Genomic DNA, 21,329 nt, shown 5'->3' with positions numbered 1-21,329 from the left:
TCTTTATGATATAAAAATAGCCTGCAATGAGTCTTTGTTTAAAGCCATGGAGTTAATTTTCTATAATAATTGTTAACAGTTGGAGTTTTTCTTTCTTCAAGCTCAAGGGAGAAGCTGGGACAGATTTATTAATGGTGTCCCCCAGTGTGATTGATGGGCTGTCGAACGGTGAAACTTCACACCTGAAAAAACTTGAAACAAGAACACTTATACTAAAAATAATGTTTGTGCCTGGTACCTCTGCAAGTCTCTGTAGTGACGCATGGCCTGGCCTTCCCAGGAGCCTCCCTACCCCAGCAGCTCCTCCGTCGTGCGGTGCTGTGGTCTGTGCTTCTGCTGCTATAGAGCTGGATACGCTCATGGCATCACAAATAGAGTGATGGATGAAGTGAAAGAAGAGAGATCATCTCTGAGAAAAGTGGTGAGCAGATAGACGAGAGATTCTCTCCTGGGTCAATTATCATAGAAGATTTTCCCTCGGTACTGGTATCCATCAGAGTGAGTGGAACTCGCACACAATTTCCACATGCGAACCTAGTGATGTATGGATAAATATTAATTCTTGGGCACATTCCTTCCACCACCTTTGGTAACAACAGCTGACAACAACTACACGGAGGTTTCGCATCTCTAGAACAGTTTACGCACCTCTACTCCAGAAAGCACCAGCAGCTCTGAGGTCAGGTAGGGCTAGAAGGAGTGTCCGTGGCCTGGTGGCCCTCCATCTTGACACTATATGCTATTTTATTCATTTCCCAAGTCCAGTGGGTATGGGATGTGAGCACCAAGAAGCTGTGCAGGCACTGGTAGCTCCAATTGCATCAGGTTCCAATTACATCAGACCTAGACCTTCTTTCAAAAAGGATCTGGAAGTCCTTAATTCATTTATAAATACCTTTGTGTGATCCAGAGAAATGCATCACTGACATGCTGTTGCACTGATGAGTTTGTGGGTCTATACCCTTTCCCACTGCAAAAGAAACCTGACAGCAGCACAGGTATCGCCCAACCAAAGCGCGTCAACAGAAGAAAAGGGTATGTCCCTTTCATTATGGAGACTGTACACGTGTGGACAAAAACCAGACAATTCACTGAGTTTCTGCCTCCTTTCCCAAAAGCCATGCAGCAGTGAATGCAAGGTAAGACATCCAGAGTCCCCAGGAAACACCCTGGTCTCAATTGTTGCCGTTCTTGAGCTCTTCTTTTTGCACACGAGTTGGTGTATCCCTTCCCTGAAATATTAGACAAGCGTGTCCTCCACTCCAGTGGGATGAACTTTTCACAGTGCTACACTAGTGCCTCAGTGAACAAGGCCCTATGGTACACAGCATGCCCCCAGGTATCCAGAATAACTACTGAAAGGCACAGAACCTTATGAGTCCTTGTGAATGAAGAAGCGCTGGGAGCAGTCTCAGCACGTGAGAGGAGTGGGGAACAGCTCAGACCTTCAACACTAATCACAACTTCTGCTCCAAAGGCAAAAGTAATCTGTTTTAATAATCTTAATAATCTTCCCCCTGTATCCTTTGTCCATATGGCTGGTAATTTGGCTGCTTAGGAATGAATTATAAAAAAATCCTCAAATAGGGATCTGATGGCTTAGCTCAGAGAATCAAAGAAATTATAAGCAGAGAAGCCCTATCAGGCCACTTAGTTGTACAGGGACCTTCGCCTGCTGGTGGTCTACAATGGGCTTTTAATTTATTTAACCATTGGTAAACAGATGTAATCAACATAACCTTCCCCATCTCTTTGGCACCACATCAGAGCCACAGGCAAGCTCCACTGGGGACTGGCCGTCAAGTTAGGATGAGGCTGGGAAGCCTTGAGGTTATGAGACCACTGCTGTGAGTTTTGCCCAAATCTTTACATGCCCAGTTGGTCTCAGCAAGACACCATTAACTTACAGAGGAAGAAGAAAGGAGCCCCATCTGGAGCTTAGAAAGCACAAATCTGCCATTCTCTCCTCACAGGCTGGGGCCGTCTGAACAGAAGGTAAAGGTTGCAGGGAGATGCTTTCATAGGGAACAATGCATGGGAAACACAGAGACAATACGATTTTCTCTTTCCACCCCCCAAAACTATTTCTCTGCTAGAGCAGGTACCTACAGCCACAGCCAAAAAGCTGCAAGTTAGCAACATCAGTCCTACTCTCAACAATTCTTCCCACACTCCTCTCTGAGCTAAGAAATATTTTGCAATATTGCACCAGTGCAGTTTTACTGAGTCCTCTGATCAAGGAAAATAAAAACCAACCCAGCACTGATTTTATGTTGCAGCACCCAAACCGTAAAACACGTTGGCAGCAGTCACTGTGGGCAGTGAATTGCCCTGATTTCCTCGGTGGCTCTAAATCCACTCCTCGGAGTGGCTTAAGAAGTTTCTGTACTCCACCCCCCCGTGCTGCTCAGCCGATTGATTCAGGCTGAAATCTGTCCTAAAAAAAAAAAAAAAGAAAGAAAGAAAGAAAAAAAAGCAAGGAGAAGAGCATGTCTAAGCCGTATTGTTTTGGCCACTGGGATAACAGCAGTGCCCTGGTGCTCAGCAAGGCAGGCAGAGATGCAGACAGAGGGGAAGATGTTGGCTTCTCAAACCAACAAGGTGCTGGAGGTTTCATTAAATACTGATATGAGACTGATGGTGCTTGAGTTTGCAAACATTTCCTTTTTCATTGCAATTTGGGATAGCCAGAAGCTGCCATAATCTTTATTGCATCTCTGACCCCAGCCAGGATCCAGCACCAGTGACTTCAGCAGAAGGTGCCATAATGGTGCATGATGGCAAATGATCCGTGACCACACGGAACTGTCCTAACACCTGGAGATCAGTTTAAACCCCAGAGCATGAGGTCTCATCTCCCTTGCAAATGGCAAAGGGACACTGGGGATAACCACATAAATATCCAGGTGCAGGCACCAAAGACATACCAAGCTCCTCCTTTTACATGTTGCATGGATGGAAAATGCTGCTGCTTATTCTGTTTTTTGTTTGTTTTCCAAGTTCTGATATATTCCTTGTTATTGAGCTACAGTTAATGTCATTCAGTGAGACTCCACAGAAATATTGCTATTCAGAGTTTACAGCATGGGAAACTGAGGCAAAAGGCAACCAGTACTGTGCATTCATCCAGCAAACACATCAGTTCTCTTGCCCATAAACAAACCCCGGCAAGAACAACATAGTGATAAATATAATTTGGACTTCTGAGTGCTGTGATTCAACAGAAGAATGGAGGAATTCAGCGATGGAGCAGGAAAAAAAACACAAAAGGAAGTCCAGTTGCATACCCAGGAGAGGAGAGAGACCAAAGGCGGAGAGATAATCAGATGGAAAAAAATAATAATAATAATCTGAAAGTAAATGCTTTTTAATTGTCATCATTTCAAGGGAGCACAGAACAACTCCACATGGTCCCTCATGGTTGTAGAGAAAGACTCAGGTCAGGGCAGAGGGCAAAGGCAGGGTCAGATTCTTATTGAAAGTGAAAATTGTCCTTATTGTGCTTAACACCAGCTTTAGGAATATTAAAGAACAATTTGGGTTTTGTCAGTTAATACACTGTGGCCTATGCTTAATGTGGTTCTAAGATAGATTTTTCTCTTTTTAAAGGCTACTAATCTACCAAAGACCTCTGCAAATATAATGTGAGTCTAACATATTCCATCTAAAAATTACCACCAGCCTCGCTGGCTGGTGCAGTTGTAATGGCTGTGATCTATGGTCGTGCGCACAGAGCACAGAGTGGCTACAAAGACCTGAGATGTTTATTTAAAGGCACTCTGGCTTTCCTTGCATCCTTGCATCACTGGAAGATGAGCAGTGGCTCTTGGAAAGCCTCAGCTCTCAGCCTTGCTCAGATCTGCTCTCATCATCCTCACCACCTTTCTGACAGTAGCAGATGGCCTTATCAGTGGTAGCATCTCTGCAGAGAGCCTAGCCCGTGCTCCAGGACAGCACTTCTCCCAGAAAGTACACGTTGCATGGGTGGATGAAGACATGAATAAACTCAAAGCATAACCACTGTGAAGCACAGCTGGACCATCCCTGCTGCACCAACAGAGGCTTTGGCTGGAAATGTTGCCAATTCTCAGGAGAGAAGTACTACCAGAAGCTGAAATCCCATCTAGGAAATCCTCCTGAGACTTTCACACAGCACGATTTAGCACTGATGCAGTTTGTAAAAACATGAAGAGACCATGGAGGACTGACTTTGACTCCAGTGGCACTCTATTTTTTTTCTCTCCTAACATTTCATTTCTCCTCTCTTCCCCACAGCACCCAAAGCTTATATATAACCTCCCTTGGTCTCACCCTCAGCTGGGAGGACACTGAAATTAGACGGTTAGTGTTGCTGGGAGCATCGATCTTTTTTTTCCTTCCCATCTGTCTCTAATGCCAGAATTTTATTGCTCCTGATTTTTTATTTTTTTTTTGGGGGGAGGGGGACCCACATCTCCTTATGGCACACCAAGTGGCCTTAGAAATAAAGGAATGAGACCTCTCAGCCAGCAAAAACCTGTAAATAAACAGTTCGGGCTGGCAATCAATGGGCAATCTCTCTAAACCGTGGGATTGTTCAGTTAGATTAAGCCTTCCTAATGAATTCCTCATTGAGCCACTGAACAGAAATGAAGCCTTGTTAGCTCATTATCTTTCTAATTAACCCATTCTAAACCTGCTCCTTCCTCACCAGGAGGTAGCCGTGCTGTTTGGGTTTCACACTGAGGTTTATCAATGACCCCCTGAGAGCCTTTTGTATCAGTAACTGAGATTTATTTGAAATGACTGAGGAAGGCAGCTCTCAGTTTATTCCCTCTGCCAGATGAAGGTCCGAATACTGTGTTATCCTCAGGCTACAATTTCCCAAGGATAAGCCATGTGCTGTGAGCATCTCCAAGCCCTTTTCTGCCGTGATGAATGCTTCCCCCCACCCTTGTTTGCATGCAGATTGCTGGGCTCGTTAAGCTGATGAAGGGGCCTGCCCTGCCTAATGGGGGCACAGGGGCCGCAGTGTGTCTGCCTGCGGATAGCAGGAGTATTTCACTGCTGGCATTGCCTGCTCTTGGCTGTTTTTTGTGTTTACAACCAGGGTCCATTTATGGGCAAACACAGCAACATGTCTAGTAGATGGAGTGTCCTCATCCCAGTTACTGGGAGCAGCAGCCCCATTATTTGGGCCATTTGGAAGAAGGCAGACCATATAGTAATGTCCAGTGGAGATTAATCCTGCACCAGAAGCAGGATGAAGTAATCAGCCCCATCAGTTCAAGCTTGCTATCCCTGTAACCCATCACACAGCAATCTCTAGTTTCTTGCTGGGAAACCCCATCATGGAGCAGCACAGGGATTGTGTGCTCAGAAGCCCCACATGGAGCCCATCCTTGCACTCAGGCAGGCTCCAGTGTCCCACTGCCCTTCAGTCTGTCCCAGGTGTTTGTCAGCACAAAATTCTGCCAAACTGACAATACTCGGGAGAGAGGTGTTTTCAGGGATTGAAATTTCCACAAGGAAATTCTCCTGGGGCTTTCTCCCTTTTCTCCTGATTTCAGATGACACTCTGTCCTTTTAACAGCATCATCCTTTGGGATCTCCCTTGGCTTTGCTCCAACCAGGTCCAGGACCTGACTGACAAAATTTCAGGCAGGATACTCAACCCAAAAGAACCCCTTTCCAAGTGAAACAACACCCAGGGCAGCCCACATCCCCCATCAGCATCCCTCAAAGCAGTAAGAGAAGCAGCAGGAAGCCTCCTCTCTTTCCATCCCTTTCTGTATCTCTACAACACATGCAGGACCTGCTCAGGAGCCCATATCCAGATACAATTTGCTGTATCCAGCCTTCAGCCCAGCTTGGCAAGGACAACCCAAGGCAGGAACTTCCCTAGACATCACCTGAAGCCACAGACCAACACTGCATCTGCTTCCTCCCACAATTCCATCACTTGCCACCCCTTGCCTGGATCTTCAGCCAGGTGGCTCTGGTTGATCTACGACAGGAACAGACATGTGGATTTTAGCATCTTGTATATTTTCAATTGCCCAACATAGGTTCAGTCATTCAATAGGGCGAGGTCCATCTGAAAACTACCCTTAGGATGGCATCAGAAACCTGTCTGGCACAAATTAAAAAAGAAATTATTTCAACTTCCATTCCTTCTGTCAATTGGAATTGTTTTTTAACCCTTACCTTTCTTCCTGCAGCCCCAGCCCAGCCTGAAGGGCTGTAACCATGATCCACCTCTTCAGGTCTCTTCAGAACCTGTCTCCAATAGCAGTGTTTTAACAACCCAGCAGGCAGGGATTGCTAAATCTCTCCAAGGAAAGGAGGCAGTGAGGATATAAACAAAAATATGCTTTGCCTAATTGTTTTTTACATGGTCACGAGCAATTGGAAACAGCTCCTAGGGCGATAACCATTACATTTTGTAACAAAGGGCTCTAAATGAAGGAAGCCCAGCCAGAACAACAGAGTCAGGGCTGGAGACAAGCCTGGCATATAAATCTGTGCCAATCTCCCCCCGCTGCAAACCCTAAATGCTCCCACAAGACCAGGAAACTGGCACAGCAAGAAAGAAATTCCAGCACGTGCCACATTGGGATCTCTGTTTCTTTGGATACCCGAGGGCTGGAGGAGCCCTTGAGGAAGATGCTGCCCATTCAGTCAGTCACACTGCCAAGATCACTTCCCAATGGGCTTTTGCCATTCATCCCAAGGACTGCAGGCTGGCTGTCAAGCTGGGACCTGGGGTGTTTACTGCAGTGGCTGAGGTCTGGGGACACATTCTGGGCAGGGGAAGTGAAGATGGGCCTGTTGAGTTGCAATAGGCATTCCTCTGTATGGCTGTTAAAAAGCACAAGTTGTTAATATTAGAAGACATTAAAATATAAAACTGATCTTTGTGCATGGAAAAAAGATCAAAACCTAGATTTTCCTTAATGTTCCCAAACATTTAAAGTCCCATCAATGTCACGAGAGTGATTTTATGAGAGTCTTTAAAGAATAGAGATAAGTCAATATTCATCTTCTGTGTCTTCAGACATTAAAGCACGTAAAGCTGTTCATGACATTGTTTGCCAGAAACCTCCTTGTTTTGTGAAACATGAAAGGAAATCATAGATATTTGCATGTCTCCAGGATGCAGGAATAAAAATCACAATAGCAAGATCTCTGTGCCATTCCATGCCATCATTCCTCATCTGAGTCCTTGTTCTGATCCAGCTCACCCCCAAAGAGGCACCATGCAGATCCATTGCCTGAGAGGACCACAACTGATTTTATAGAATCACAGAACTATTAAGGTTTGAAAAGATGTGTAACATCATCCAATACAGTCCCACCCCACCATGCCTGACCACATCCCTCAGTGCCACATCCCCAAGGTTCTGCAACACCTCCAGGGATGGTGACCCCACCACCTTCCTGGGCAGCAGTGCCAGTGCATCTCTGCTCTTTTGGAGAATAAATATTTCCTGATGCCCAACCTGAATCTCCTCTGGCACAACTTACAAGGCCGTTGTCTCCTTCAATAGTTTCAGCTGGTTGTTTGTCTTTTGAGAGAAGAGGCAAGGAGATTACTCTGAACCTCCAGTATAAGGAGGAGCTTGCTCTCTTGCTTCCTTTCTACCACCTTTACTCTAGGTGCATAGAAATAGCATCAAATCAGTGGAGGCATACTTTTGACTTTTATATAGATTTCTGTAGCAATTCTGTTTAACCCTTTTGTGAAGGAGATCATCCAGCTCAGCCAGGCTCCACATATAACTGAAACAAAACATGCTGTTATGTCTACAGAAGGAGCAAGACAAAACGTAACGCAACACCGTGCCCAAATGCTGTGACAATCCAAGGAAACCAGCCCACATTCACTCTGACAGCATCCACCTCCCTTGTTCTCTTCCCCCACTGCCTCCTCCGCCTGCAGCTCCCCCCATCCCACTCCTACAGACATGTCCAGAGGGATCTTTAAAACTCTATAAAAAACGTAAGAAGCTGTTTTTGACTATTAAGAGAGACTGTTGATAACACAGTTCCAATAAAAAAAAAATCTATATATGTGCTTTCTACAGCTTCCCTTGGAAAATAATTCATTTCTCCCTGCATTATATTTCATGGTAACCCAGAGACTCAATATGTTTTGGATTACTGCATCCATTTCTGTTTCTGCCCTAATGGCCCACAGGAGTATGAACCTTCCAACCAGAGTCCCCTAAATCTGGTGACTGGGGAGCTAGTTGTACTTTCTTGTTTTCCACTTGATAACTAGCCCCTTCCAGCATTGCTTTTATGGCAGTAATCTTCCTAGGCTGGTTGCAGATTGCTTGTCCTGGTTGTTTTTTTTTTTTCCTTCCTGCTTGCATTTTTTTTCCTCTTGTCCTGCAGCCACATGAGCCAATGGCCACTGTGGACAATCCATCACGTTGTTTTTTATGTCGAGCTGGAGTTTCCTGGGTCTGTTTGCTCCTTTTCCCCCCCACACACACATCCAAATGCCACTGCAGAAATGCAGTCGCTTATGTCAGTGATCTGCCTCTGCCATAGAGGGGGAAAGGATCTGGGACTGACCATGCCTATCAATAGGGTGGGATATCCCAATTTTAATTATATGGCTTCATATTACAAACAATATGGCAGAACAGAGAAGGCTAAACAAACATGTCCCTTCCCTTAGTACTTTGAAAAGTAAAGGACATTAGAAAAGGCATTAAGGTAGCCAATTTCCAGCTGCCCATCAGCAACTCAGCACTGGGTGCCCAACCCCATGACTATGCTTACAATTTCTTTCCCATAATAGTTTGGATATACAACAGTTTTACTCAGTCTCAAGGCTGCATCTGAGCTTGACTTCTCCAATCACTTGGTGCTGGTATTTTTCCTCTTCAGGACACTTTCGCAAGCTGAGTTTTCACTCCCACTGAATTATACCTCCGAGGATGGCAGAGAACCAGCTAAACTCCTGATAGCCCTGCTCACATCTGCAGATTTGCTCTGTGTCCTGCTGAACAAGAGGTGTGACAAAGGCTCTTCTCAAGGCCATCTCCTAGGGCCAGGATGATCTTAGCATCCGTACCATGTTTACAACTTCCATTTTCTAGAACAGGTTGAATTCATTGGCATCAAAAACTCTTTATAGTGCATCAATCTTAATCCAATTTCAAAAGGCAAGGCCAGCAACTGTGTTAAAAGGATTAACTCTTATTAAATATAGTGTATTTGTGTAAGCCCTAAGGGAAGGACTCCAGTTGCTCCTGTTCGCATGCATGGAGGCAGTTGTACCAAGTGACATCCTAGGGACATAGCAGTAAGCTCAAACATTACATTGCATCATATCACATCACAGGAAAATGATTTTTGAAGTATGAAGCCACCCCTTTCATGTCTCGGTGACTGCTTCCAGCCCATCTGCCATTCACTGCAGGGACACAAACTGCATGGTGAGGAGATTCTCTGAGCAGTGTAGTGACTGTTAATTACACTAAAAATAAAAAGCACCCTGACTTGTTTGAAAGCCCTTCTCACCCACCCCTCATGGTGGAGGAAGTGCATGGGAACAATACTTGGTACCTATAAGATGATGGAGAATTTGAGCCTAGAAAACAAATCTCTGATTATTCATTCAAAGTGGGAGTAAAAGACAGTGTACACATTTGTAAATATTTCAACCTAGCTAACAACTGCTGCCAGGGAGATTCCAAAATCAGAGCCCTAGAGAATGACCTTAGTTCTGATTTTAAAAAAAGATTGCAGTTTAAAGAGGAATTTGTCCCCAGCTATTCCCTGTAATTAGTTTAATATGATCATCTCTCTGTGATAACGAAAGACAGCATCAGAGCTGCCCAGAGAGAAACTTTCAATGGAAAATAAATCCTGACAGATTTCAGCCAGATGGCTTTACCAGGCTGCAACATTGTAAGTGATTTTTGAAGCTCAAACATTAGTGCTTATTACTTAGGATCAGGCAATAGCTGGGAGAGGGATGCAAACGGTTCCAGCTGGAGTTTGAAGACAAATAAAACATATGGATTAAGACTTTGATTAAGGGGTAAAAGATTCTGGTTTTGTTTGTTTGTTTGTTTGTTTTGTTTTATTTTGTTTTTCCCATTTCAATGAGCAAGCAGAACACAGCTCTCCTTGGATTGGGGCTTTGCCTCTACAGATGGGCTAGTAGCCCTGTGGGTGTCCCCATGGAGGACACAAGGAAGAGGTGGGCAAAAGAAGAGATTTCTCTGATATGCTGTTAGGGCAGAGAAGCAGAGGGATATGTGGTCTCTACAATGATATCACTTTACCTCTGTCCATTGAAAGCTGGAGGCCCATGAGGACAGTGCTGTATTATCACCATAGGGTTGCTGCAAAAATAGGATTGCCATTAGAAGCAGACTGGAGGTTTGGTGTCAGCAGCAGAAAAAAGCAGTATACATCTCTAACTCTGGGACAGATCCTGGGTCATTCTTCAGGTCATTCCCCAGGTGTTTGCTGAACACAACCACTGAGGGCTTAGTAAGGCTGGTGAAAGCATACCAGCCCATCTGGACCAGCGGAGTGCTGTATTCTCTAGGACACCCTAGATGTTTTTAAGAGGAAAGCAGATCCTTTTCCCCTAGTTCAATCTCCATTTGATACAGACCTGACATTTCATCCCATAAGGTGTCACAGCCCACAAGACAGGCATCTGGTGGCACCAGGACTGATTGCTGTTGATGAGACATCCAACTACTTCCTTTCCATGGGAGTCTGCAGAAACACATCTTGCTGATGACCACATCCTGACAACACACCTCCAGACCAGGGAAAGAAGAGCAAGCCCTCCTGATCTAGCACCAAGCTTGCAGGGTGATTGCATCCTCCCATCCCAACCACCTCACAGGGAACAGCCTCAAGCAATGCCTGCTGCATCTGCACATCCAGACATGGGAAGGAGGGATGCCACAGCAAACTATTTTTCCCCTGCTTGAGTTCAAAGATTCATTTCAGCTGTCTACTTACTGCTCCAGTCAGGTGAAAGCTCCAAGTGTCTGAAGGGGCTTTCTTGCTTCTCTTGGCATTATGGCCAAAATATCATTAAGACTCCTGTAGCTGGAACTGAGCTGTCAGTAAGAGAGAGAACTTGACTGAAGGCATTTTTGCAACCAAGGGATTTTAATTTTTCCTCCTTCCACTGCCTTATCCAAGAGAAAGAAATATAACAAAAAAACAAGACAGGGATTTTTCAGCTCAATTTATTTCTTCCAGCATTTGCTGCAATGGAGCTGTGTTTGGGTTTGCTGCTGGCTTGCTTTTTGCAGGGTATTTATGAGATATTCACATCAAATATTAAGAAAGGCAATAGGAAGTAGAAAGCCCTGCAGAAGAGAGCTGGATGCTCTGGGATCTGAAACCTGGGGCTGAAACTCTGTGTCCTGTCATTTTGTCTGGGTAAAAAATAGAAGCTGTATCACAGCCGTGGTAATACAGCGAACCCTGCAGATTTCAGCTTCATATATAGACAACAAAGGAGTGGAGCTTATAATCTCACAAAGCCTGGTTTTCAGGCTATTAAAATGCTACGTAGGTCCCATCCTGAGGTTTGATTCAATGTCAAAAGGGAAAGTCCTGTACCATCACTAAGCTTCTAGATCTGGAGATCTGAGAGTGGAGGGCACATGGGACTACTGTCCAGGCTTTAGGTTTTGACAACTTCTGTTTCAGAAAACAGTGCCAGCAAGGAGCTCACACTGTGTGTTGCTGCATCACACTCCTTCTGCCAAAATGGGGAAATAATGTAGGGTCGAATCAAATTTCCTTTACTCCCAGTCACTGCTCTGCTTTTGAAACTGAACGAGATGCCCTCAGCCAAACAGATGCTTTACCCAAAGAAACGTTCCTTTTTTTTTCTTTTTTTTTTTAGTAAAGATCAAACCTGTAAGACCAAGCCCCACTGCAAGTTCCCTGATGCTTGTTTGACTTCATTAGCACAAAAGCAAATGAAGGCGCTTTCCCTATTGTCCAGCTCCAGTGGAAGAGCACTGAAAAGGCAAAGCACCAGTGACCTATGGAAACATTCCCAGGCTGCTCCGTTTGAGGGACAGAAAACATCCCATTACCTCCACAGCTCTGAGCTGAGCTCTCCAGAGCCCCTTATGACCACTAACTTTCTACAGTCATTTTGGGAAAGCTGAAGCCCATATGGAGAAGAAGGGCAGGTGATGGAGATGGCACATGGTGGATGCCCCCAACCTGGCATATGACAATCACAGCTTGCCCAAAGGCCAACAGGGAGGGAAAATATTTTGCAAAAATAATCCAATTATTGCATTCCATAGCTTAATTCCAACTGATTCTATCTTCTGGAAATGACTGTTGGGTGTTAGCTGTGACCCGGCGGCTCATCCCTGCTCTGCACATGGGCAGCAGGATGCAATGAGATGTGATGGGATAGGATGCAATGGGATGCAATGGAGTGTGATGGGGTGCGATGGTATGCAAAGGTGTGCAATGGGATGCATTGTTTATGTTTGCTCCAAGGGAGATAATCCGATGTTGGAAGTGTTGAACAGAGCATCCTTCTCCTCCACTGGGGTTTCTCTATTCCAAATCATCATTAGGTGACAAGAGATGCTGCAAAATCAGCCCATCGCTGGATGTTCACCCTCTGTGTCAGCCAAACCAATGTCTGCCTCCAAAAAAACTCAGCCCTGTGCCATGACGCGTTGTTACCAGTGAAAAATCATTGCTGTCCAGCTCTGCATAGGGAAAAAGCAGGGCAGTCAAAGTCTCTTTGCAAAAGCCAGGCTGGGGGCATCCACCATGGGCCATCTCCATCACCTTCCCTTCTCCACAGCAGCATGGCTGCTCTGAAGATCATCATGAAAAGATACCACCTCTCTTTGGGAGAAAGAAAACAGCTTAGCCGCAGAGGGAAAGACGGCTACTATTTACTATTCAAATCAGGAGTCATTTCTGGGCACAGGTCAATGAGAAAGGGAAACTTTCAGGATGAAAGGATATGAACTTTGGAGATTTTCGTTGAGAAATGATGTTTACCAATTTCATTCGCCATCGGCATGCAAACACACCCCGCCACGCCGGGCAGACATCAAAAGGGCCCTTTCTGTGTGGCTCAGCAGAGAAAAGCTGGTTGTCCTGGGGGAGCTTAGCAAAGATTATACACGTCTCTTTGGTCAAGGACAAAGCTCCTATGCTCAGGCACTTTGGGTTCTTGCTCCTCCTTGCAGATATGCAGTGGGTCAGGGGCATCTGATGGGCACCAACATGGCACCAACGTAGCAGGTAGAGCATCTTGGAGATCACCAGCTGGTTTGCTCAAAGGTGATCATGATCCTGGGATCTGAGTCCGTAGGGCTGCTCTGAGCGCATGAAGGCAGGATCGCTTCCCATCTGACAGTGATCAGCCAACACGTGGCGAGAAGATGTTGTGCTCAACAACCTTTCAGAACAGGAAAATATCCAAAGAATCTGCACAGATTTTCTCATCAAAAGTGACACATTTCAGCAAGTTGCCACGTGAGGGGGAGTTCCCTCGCTTTATTTAACTTCTGCTTTTATGTTATGTCAGCATATTCCCACAGCCACAGTTCCATCCCATTCCCTGTTCATGCCATATGCATTATTTACTCATGTCCTTTGACGTCACAACAACAACGTTATTGTGGATAATTCTGACTTCCCAGAGAGACTTTCACCAAACCACATTGCAAAGCAATGGAATTCCCATGGGGACACGAATATATTTTTGTGCCTGAGGGAAGACTCTGTGATCAGAAGAGGTCCCATTGGTGCTCTGAGGTGGAACCAGAGCGTGGAGCAGGTGGGTGAGCACTCACACAACCTTCCCTACCAGCCAAGGTATGCAGAAGAGCAGAGCCATGGCAGTGTCTCTTTTCTTCTGACATCAGCAAGGTGTTCAGTCTGTATTGGACATGATGAAAAGCTGGGTGTAATTTGACCTGCTCCTCTGGTGTAAAGACAAAACGATGATACCATAACACCCTCAGTGTTCCCAGAGGTGTTTGTTCCTCTTCCTCCAGATTGCTGAGTGCCAGACCAGACACTGAAGGAAACCCAAAACCCCTAACCTGAGAATTATAGAGACATAAACCAGAGGAAGAAATCAATGGGTTTCCCGCAGCACCCTTGCAGCTGTTCCCTGTTGCTCCCTCAGCCCAGCATTTTCCCACATATGAAACCAAGCAATTCTAAGCCACATACAGACCCCAAAACCCCATGCCAAGTTTTGATTCTTTTCCTATTTCCTACAGGAAGAAAAAAAGTAGAAAAAGTCAAGATTTGCTTCAGCTTTGGAGTCAAAGCTTGGTCTGACTGCTTAAGAGCTCAGTTACTACTAGCTACTACATTACTCACACACACCCTTAAATTAATAAGGACCTGTCTTTATTGCAGTCAAAGGGGCTCCAGATGTGAGCCACTTCCACAGCCTATTATCAGCATCATGTTTGTTTTTCGATATTGACTGTGTGTGTAATATAATCCTTGTTTATGATAATTGATTTTCCTTGGACTGCCTTCCTGGGAATAATATGCACACTTTTTAACTCTCTTTTTAAAGATCAAATGGCATTTAGGCCTGGTGATTTGAATCTGAGTTGGTCAGAGCATTTAATACAATAAGAGTGAGCTTAAAGGAAAGCAGTTAAACCCTGGATATTTTTCGTATTGCATAGCCTGAAAACCCTTGAATTGAGAGGGAAGTTTGCATCTATTTTCTTGTCGTCTATTTTAAAAGCTGTCAGAGTTGGTTAGTCTCTCTTAAAATTAGTCCTTTGGATCATCTTCTTACTAAAAACAAAATCTGAGCTTTTTTTTTTTTTTAAAGCGATAGCGGATTAGGGCAAGAAGCTTTGTTTAGCTAAAGCGAGGGATTAGAGGAGATTTGCCCCCATAAAGTTGTGGTTTGATGGTGCTTTTATCCCTGGATGTTGCTAAAGCTGTGTTGCTTCAGGATTAGGAGCATACAAAGAGTCTCCTTGTGCTGTTTCACAGCCAAGAGAAAGACGGGGGGAGCGGGAGAGACAGGGGAACACATGCAGCAGAACTGGGAATTCCTTGGTCACACAGATCTAAAGTTTAAACCCCCTGACACAAACGTTGCTGGACATGTCATGCATGCAAGATGGCCAGACCTGGTGGGAACAGTGAACTGCAGAGTGCGTGCTGTGAGACAGCCTGAATGCCACCTCCCAGCCTCCCCACGAGCTTTCCTCCCCAAAATGAGGAAGATTCAGCACCAGTTGACAAGAGGATCATAGAATGGCTCAGGTTGGAAAGGTTCTTACATCTAGAAGAGTGGGGGAAAGGTGAGGCTTGGACAACAAGGAAGAAATTGGACTTGGTGCTCAATGGTGACCTTCAGCCTTCCCATCTCTGGGAGATGCTTCCACCTGGGCACATGTCCATACAATATCTGCACTGCACTATCCAGCACCAGGTCCTGGATCAGCTCTGCCTTTAGTCTTAACTGATAGAGAAGGAGCAGAAAAACCCCATGTAACAGCATCCTTTCATGTCTGCACCAAGCTCTGTGCTGTGCATCTTCAGTGCTTCTCAAGTGGGCTTTCCAAGCAAGGGCACATTTGCAGGCTGTCCTCCAAAAACCTGAGGTTTTATACACATTCACAACACTTTGATCTGCCTCACTCTTCAGAACACTGCCTTGCAATCTTATCTCTCAATATGTTCTGGTCCGGTTTTATTTTTCTTGACTTGTAAGTATAGATTTTGCAACACATAAAAAAAAATTGCCAATGTTCAAATGCAGAGAGAACTCCTGAATGAGATCCACCTCTCCTGTTCTTTTTAGGGGAAATAGTCTGCATTTCCCCCTGTGACAGCAACTCATGAACTGGGGAGCACAGATCACTGTAGACATAGGAAGCTCCACAAAGCTGGCAACTCATTCCCACTGCTGGAGCACGGGATGGGGACAGGACCCTACTGAGCTGGCTGACCTTACAGTGACCACACAGATATTCCATCTCCCTGAGATGAATTCAGTGGTTGAGCCCTATGGGCTGCAGACACCGTGGTCAGCAGGCAGCGGGGCAGCGTGACTTAGGGACAAACCTCCTTAAAAAACAAGCATTTCTTCGCAAAACCTCTTTGCATCAGATGACCTTCAAAACAAATCAGAAGGTAAAATAAACGCATAAAACCAGGCAGGGTATTTGGCCTGACTGAACTCCATCAGGGCTGCGTCGCTGTAGGAATGCATTATCAGTTCCCAGCAATTTTTGATTTTTCCCCAGTGTGGGACTGCAGAAGTGGCCTTATTGAAAGGCCAGAATCTGCTTCTATTTCAACCAGTGACAGGTACATTTATATTAAGTTGATTCCCCCTTGAAATTACCCAAGTTTAAAGAATTATCTGTCTGCAAGGGAAAAATAAAAATAAAAAATAAAACTAAAAAAGAGAAAGAAAACCATACTCCAGCAGTGGCTATTTGGGATGTTGTTCTGGGTTTGGAAATTACCTATTTAAGTCAATAAATGGGTTAGGAGGGAGAGAAGGGAAGGAAGGTAGGGTTTGCGGTTCTTAATCATAGCTTCGCAGGGTTTAGCTGCTCTCCCACTGTTGAAAAATGTTTCAAAAAGCAAAATAAATTATCTTCTAGTTACTAAAGTATTGATTTTGCCTACATCCAATAATAAAGAGCAAGTCACCTGTAGGTAAAACTTTTGTAAAATATATTTGATACTATAATAGTCTGGAGATAGAGTTATATGCAGTTGAGAGAGGTAGAGGGATGGCAAATCATTTCTAATAAGGTGTTTACCTAACATATTTCATGTCAGGTGCCTCCCAAACCTGCACAGGGCTCGTTTTCCTTTCCCCTCCTCTGTCCTCCACTGGGAAATGGGGTGGCACAGGGGTTGGCATCATGGTGGGCTGGCACTCATGGAAGCATCCCCATGATGGGAACTAAGCTACAGTGGTCTCTGATAGGAGAAATTGGGTAAGGAATGCTTCTTCTAGATGCTCAGAATGCAACAAACAGATTAGAACCACAATCCCAGTAGCACTCCTGGAGGCAGCCACTGGGATGAATGCTGTGCTCTAGGAGGGAGAGATCACTTTTCCCAGCTCTCTCATGTCCTTGAAATTTCTCCTGCAGAAAACATGGCCAGCCCAGCTTTGTGCCTGGGAGATGGATTTTATCCCCCAGGAAACATATCTATCATTTTGCTCAGAGGTAGGTAGGAAATAAATGCAGTCATGCATTTGAGCATCCGTTACTGAAGGACCGAACTTAGTGCTAAATGATGTAAATCTAGATAAATACCATCGCTTTTGAATAAATTACTTCGGATGCACACCAAGGAAACTGCATCCAGCTATGCTGCCAGAATAGGCAGAGATCTCATTGGTGGCCAAGAGACCAAGAAGTGGACTTTTTCATAATAAGATGGGTGGGGAGATCCAGTTCTGTGATGTGCTAGATAAGGGATGGGTCTGTAGTGACAATGGTAAAGCCCACCTTTGGCTTCAGAGATGTGAGGTTGGGTCAGAAACTTCTTTGCTCTCATTACTTACAGCCGTACAGGTGGGTGCATGGCATAATTCACAAAGGGAGCAAATCTGACAACAAATGGCAATTGCCTACATGGCTGGGTACTGCAGAGAGAGCGTGGGCTTCTCTGTTGGGCTTAGGCTAAGACAGCAAGGGCTGACACTGTCCACACTGGACACACAGCGTGATGCTTGTAAAGCACTAGGAGGTATTTTCCCCCCAAGTTAATCAATGGGAGACAGGCCCACCAGAGAACACCGCCCCATTGCCCACCCCTTGAGTAGGGACAGAGCAGATTTCCTGGTTCTTCCTCCAGCAGAAGAGGGTTGGTTGACCCTTCAGCCTCTGCTCAAGCTCCTCAACTGTGGCTGAACAGTGGTGCATTTTCAGATTCTCAGCAGCATACAGAGGTGAAGGGTCTGGAATGGTTTGGTGTTACTCAAGTCCAGTATGCGAAAAACACTTTCCTAAGAAGATCTCAAAATCAAGCAGCTAGAAAAGGTCTTTTTGGCAATGTGGTGGTTGAAGCTTCCAGTCCCCCATTCCCACATCTTCCCTATATTACCTGGGGAGGTCCACTGTCCATAGGGCCCCATCATCAGAGGAGAAAGGAGGTGTTTCATACCCAACAACATTGTGGCAGTGGAACAAATCAGAACTGCCCACACTTCTTCTCTTCTAGGCTTTATAAATATCATTTTAAATCAAAGAGCAGCCTGGGTGTGAGGTGTTCCCATGGGAATGACAACCCCAGCACCAAGCTGTTCCCGAGCATCACCTCCACACCAGTGCTGCCACCAGGCCTGGTCCAGCTCCTTGCCTTTCCCACCACCTCTCTGTTCACACCCCCTGCCCTGGGAGCTCACCATCCTGCTTCATCCCAGGCTCAAGCAGAGCCTGGTCCGGCGGCAACCTCTGAGCACAGCTGGGATTCACAGAATAAATAAGTAAGCAGATCTGCCCGTCACAACTATACTTTAAATTCCCTGCACGGGAGAGACTTCCCCTTTACATTCTCTCAGCTAACACTTTTAGCGGGAACCAGAGGCTGAAAAAATTGATCTCTTTGGCTGTTTTCACCTAATACTCTTGGTAGATTTGATTCCTTACAGGTATTTTTAAAAAAATGGGCTAAACTAAGAAATGGTTTATGGTGGTTACAAACTGCAGTTCATAGCAACAAGAAATTCCCTTGGATGAAGCCAATGAGGGAAAACAAAGCATCCACACTCCAACCTATAGCACTGTAGGGCTATATGGGATAGTTGTTATCATAATTAAGGAAGAGCAGAAGACCAAGAAGGATTCCCCATATCTGTGATATGCAGCTCACCATCCCAAAATTAATAAACAGTATAAAATCACATCTTCTGCCATCCAGATACAAACATCCCACACAAGGTCTAAGAGGGAAGAGATCTCCAGCTCTCATCCAGGAGATGAAAGGGCAGATGGAGCACTGGAGGAGGTGGGAGAAGGGAAGCGGGTGAGGAGGTGTTTGGTTCCCTTTAAAGCAGGTACCTAAATCTGAGGATTGTTTTTTTAAACCCTCTTTAAGATGAAGGCTCTGCTAATAACATGTCCAGAAGATGGCTCCTGGCAAATTGCTTTGTTATTCTTGTCAAAAAAAAAAGAAAAAAGAAAAAAAAAAAAAGTCCCTTGGAAGCAGTCAATTTTAAACCATATATCAAAATGATTAATTGCCCTTAAATGAGCAGATGTTGAAGTACCCTTGAATGGGGCTAACGCCTTTTTGGATTGCAAACATAATGTATTCATGGTCTTGGAAAAATATCATTAGGGCTATTAATTAGCTATAAGCACCAAAAGCTTTGGTGACTCCAAGGTGTTCAATTGTTTTTTGCTTTGTGTTGTTTTCTTTTTTTCTTTTTTCCCCTTCTTCTTTTAAGGACTTAAGGGGGAACAACTGGTTTTGCTAGATACGATTAGCAGGTATTTTGTAAAGCTGTGCATTGAGTGCTGTGATGGGGGGAAACTATATGAGATTCTGACCTTTAAATATGGGTAGGGACAGCCCCAGTGTGTGCTGAGGCAAAAGGACTCGTGAAGGAGAGAGCAGAAATGGAGTGGGGCAAGGGGAGAGAAGGGAGGGGATGCAAGAAATGGCATTGCAGGAGGTTTGGGGGAATGCAGTTCTGCTCCCAGCCAACAGAAAATGTGCAAACAGCAAAGGCTGGAGTCGGTTTGGGGGAAAAGGTGCTCCACGTCCTCCTCATGTGGGGGAAAGGGAACTTTTATTGTATAGTTGACCCTGGAGAAAAAAAAATAATTTAAATTCCTCTTCCTCCTAATCTTGCTTTCCTCCAAACCTCCGAGTGCAAAGGGAGAAATGTCGCAAGCTGTGGCTTGAGACTTTTTAGTAACAGAAAATCCTTAAATGTGAGCCTGTTTTGGTCTCTTTTCAAATGCTGCATCAAATATGTTTTCAATGAATTCACGGGGGGAGAAAGAAAAAAAAAAAAAAAAGGAGGCAGGGGAGAGAAAAAAAACTTTTTAAATCTGTTTAAGTTTATAAACAAGATTAAAGAAACAATGTCAAGGGTCTTATGGAAATGGTGATAGTGCCCCTTTAAATAAGAGCAAGTGGAGATTTTCTATATCACTGTGCAGTTTAAATCTTTCTTGATGGACCGGACACTAGTCCTCCTTAAATCCTTCAGAAAGCTGCTTTAAGGAAAAAGGCTGCGAGGAATTTCTTCTCGCTTTAATTGCTTAAGAAACGGTTCCCACAATGAGCTGTGGCCTAGATTTGCCTCTCATTTAAGTTCTGATTTTTAAAAGTTCACAAGTTAATCCCCTTTCGGTCTCACACGAATGCGGTTGGCGTCGGGGACAAAGTCCTGGACAATGTCTGGGACATTTCAAACCTCCCAAAAGATGCCCCATACCTAAAAAATAAAACAAAACAACACAAAACCCGGTGAAGTGGTCTTGATTTAGTTAAGTAACTGTCTTAAGACCTCGTTGCCACTATAATTCGAGGCGGGTATAAATCATCCTGCACTGCATTGCCGCAAATACAGTTTTTCTCCCTTGTCCACCCTCAGAGGATGGAGTTTTATTCCTCTTCATTCGATCTGAAATTAAATATCCCATCCCCAGCACACTTTGTCCCTGACACCCTTCATCCCTGCTCACTTCGCTGTCCGAATAGGTGGGAGCCAATTCTCAAAAGCAAAGAGGGAGAGGAGGAGGGAGTTAATGCATTGGCTGTTTAAAACATAACCAGCTGGGTTGTGATTTTAGTTGTTCTGAAGCAAACAGCCACGATTTGGGGGCAGAAGCACGGCGATATTCTTTAATTGTGTATCCCTACATATTCAGGGGGTGCAAGGAGAGGGGGGAAAAATACCCAACATACAGAAATTTTGCATTTTCCTCTATATGTATGAGGAAGACACAATTACGCTCTGATCGTTCCATAAATTTTAGGGTTTTTTTCCTCCTAAAAAAGCAGTTTTCTGCTGTCTGTCCTGTGATGCAGGTGAAGTGCCTACACCCAAACCTGAAGTTCACCGCTCACTTCGGGAAGATATAAAAAATGGCATTTTGGGGGAATGTGGGGGGACACGTCCGGATCTCCACCGCCGGCCAGAATTATATCGTTGATGTCACGGCAATAGAAAGCGTCCTTTCTGCTGCCGAGCAAACAGCCCCTCCACCCCCACCCACCGAGTCGGGGTGGCAGATGTGTGCATTTCTACATCGCCCCTTCTTCCGCCCGGCAAAACTTCGGCAGAATAAAAAAAAAATCACCCGATTTATTTCTTTTTTTTTTTTTTTTTT

The sequence above is a fragment of the Lagopus leucura genome, unplaced genomic scaffold (assembly GCF_019238085.1).
Source record: "Lagopus leucura isolate 7727_CA_CO unplaced genomic scaffold, USGS_WTPT01 Super-Scaffold_100009, whole genome shotgun sequence".
Classification (NCBI taxonomy): Eukaryota; Metazoa; Chordata; class Aves; order Galliformes; family Phasianidae; genus Lagopus; species Lagopus leucura.
The sequence above is the reverse complement of the archived record's forward strand: the minus strand, read 5'-3'. Positions refer to the sequence as shown.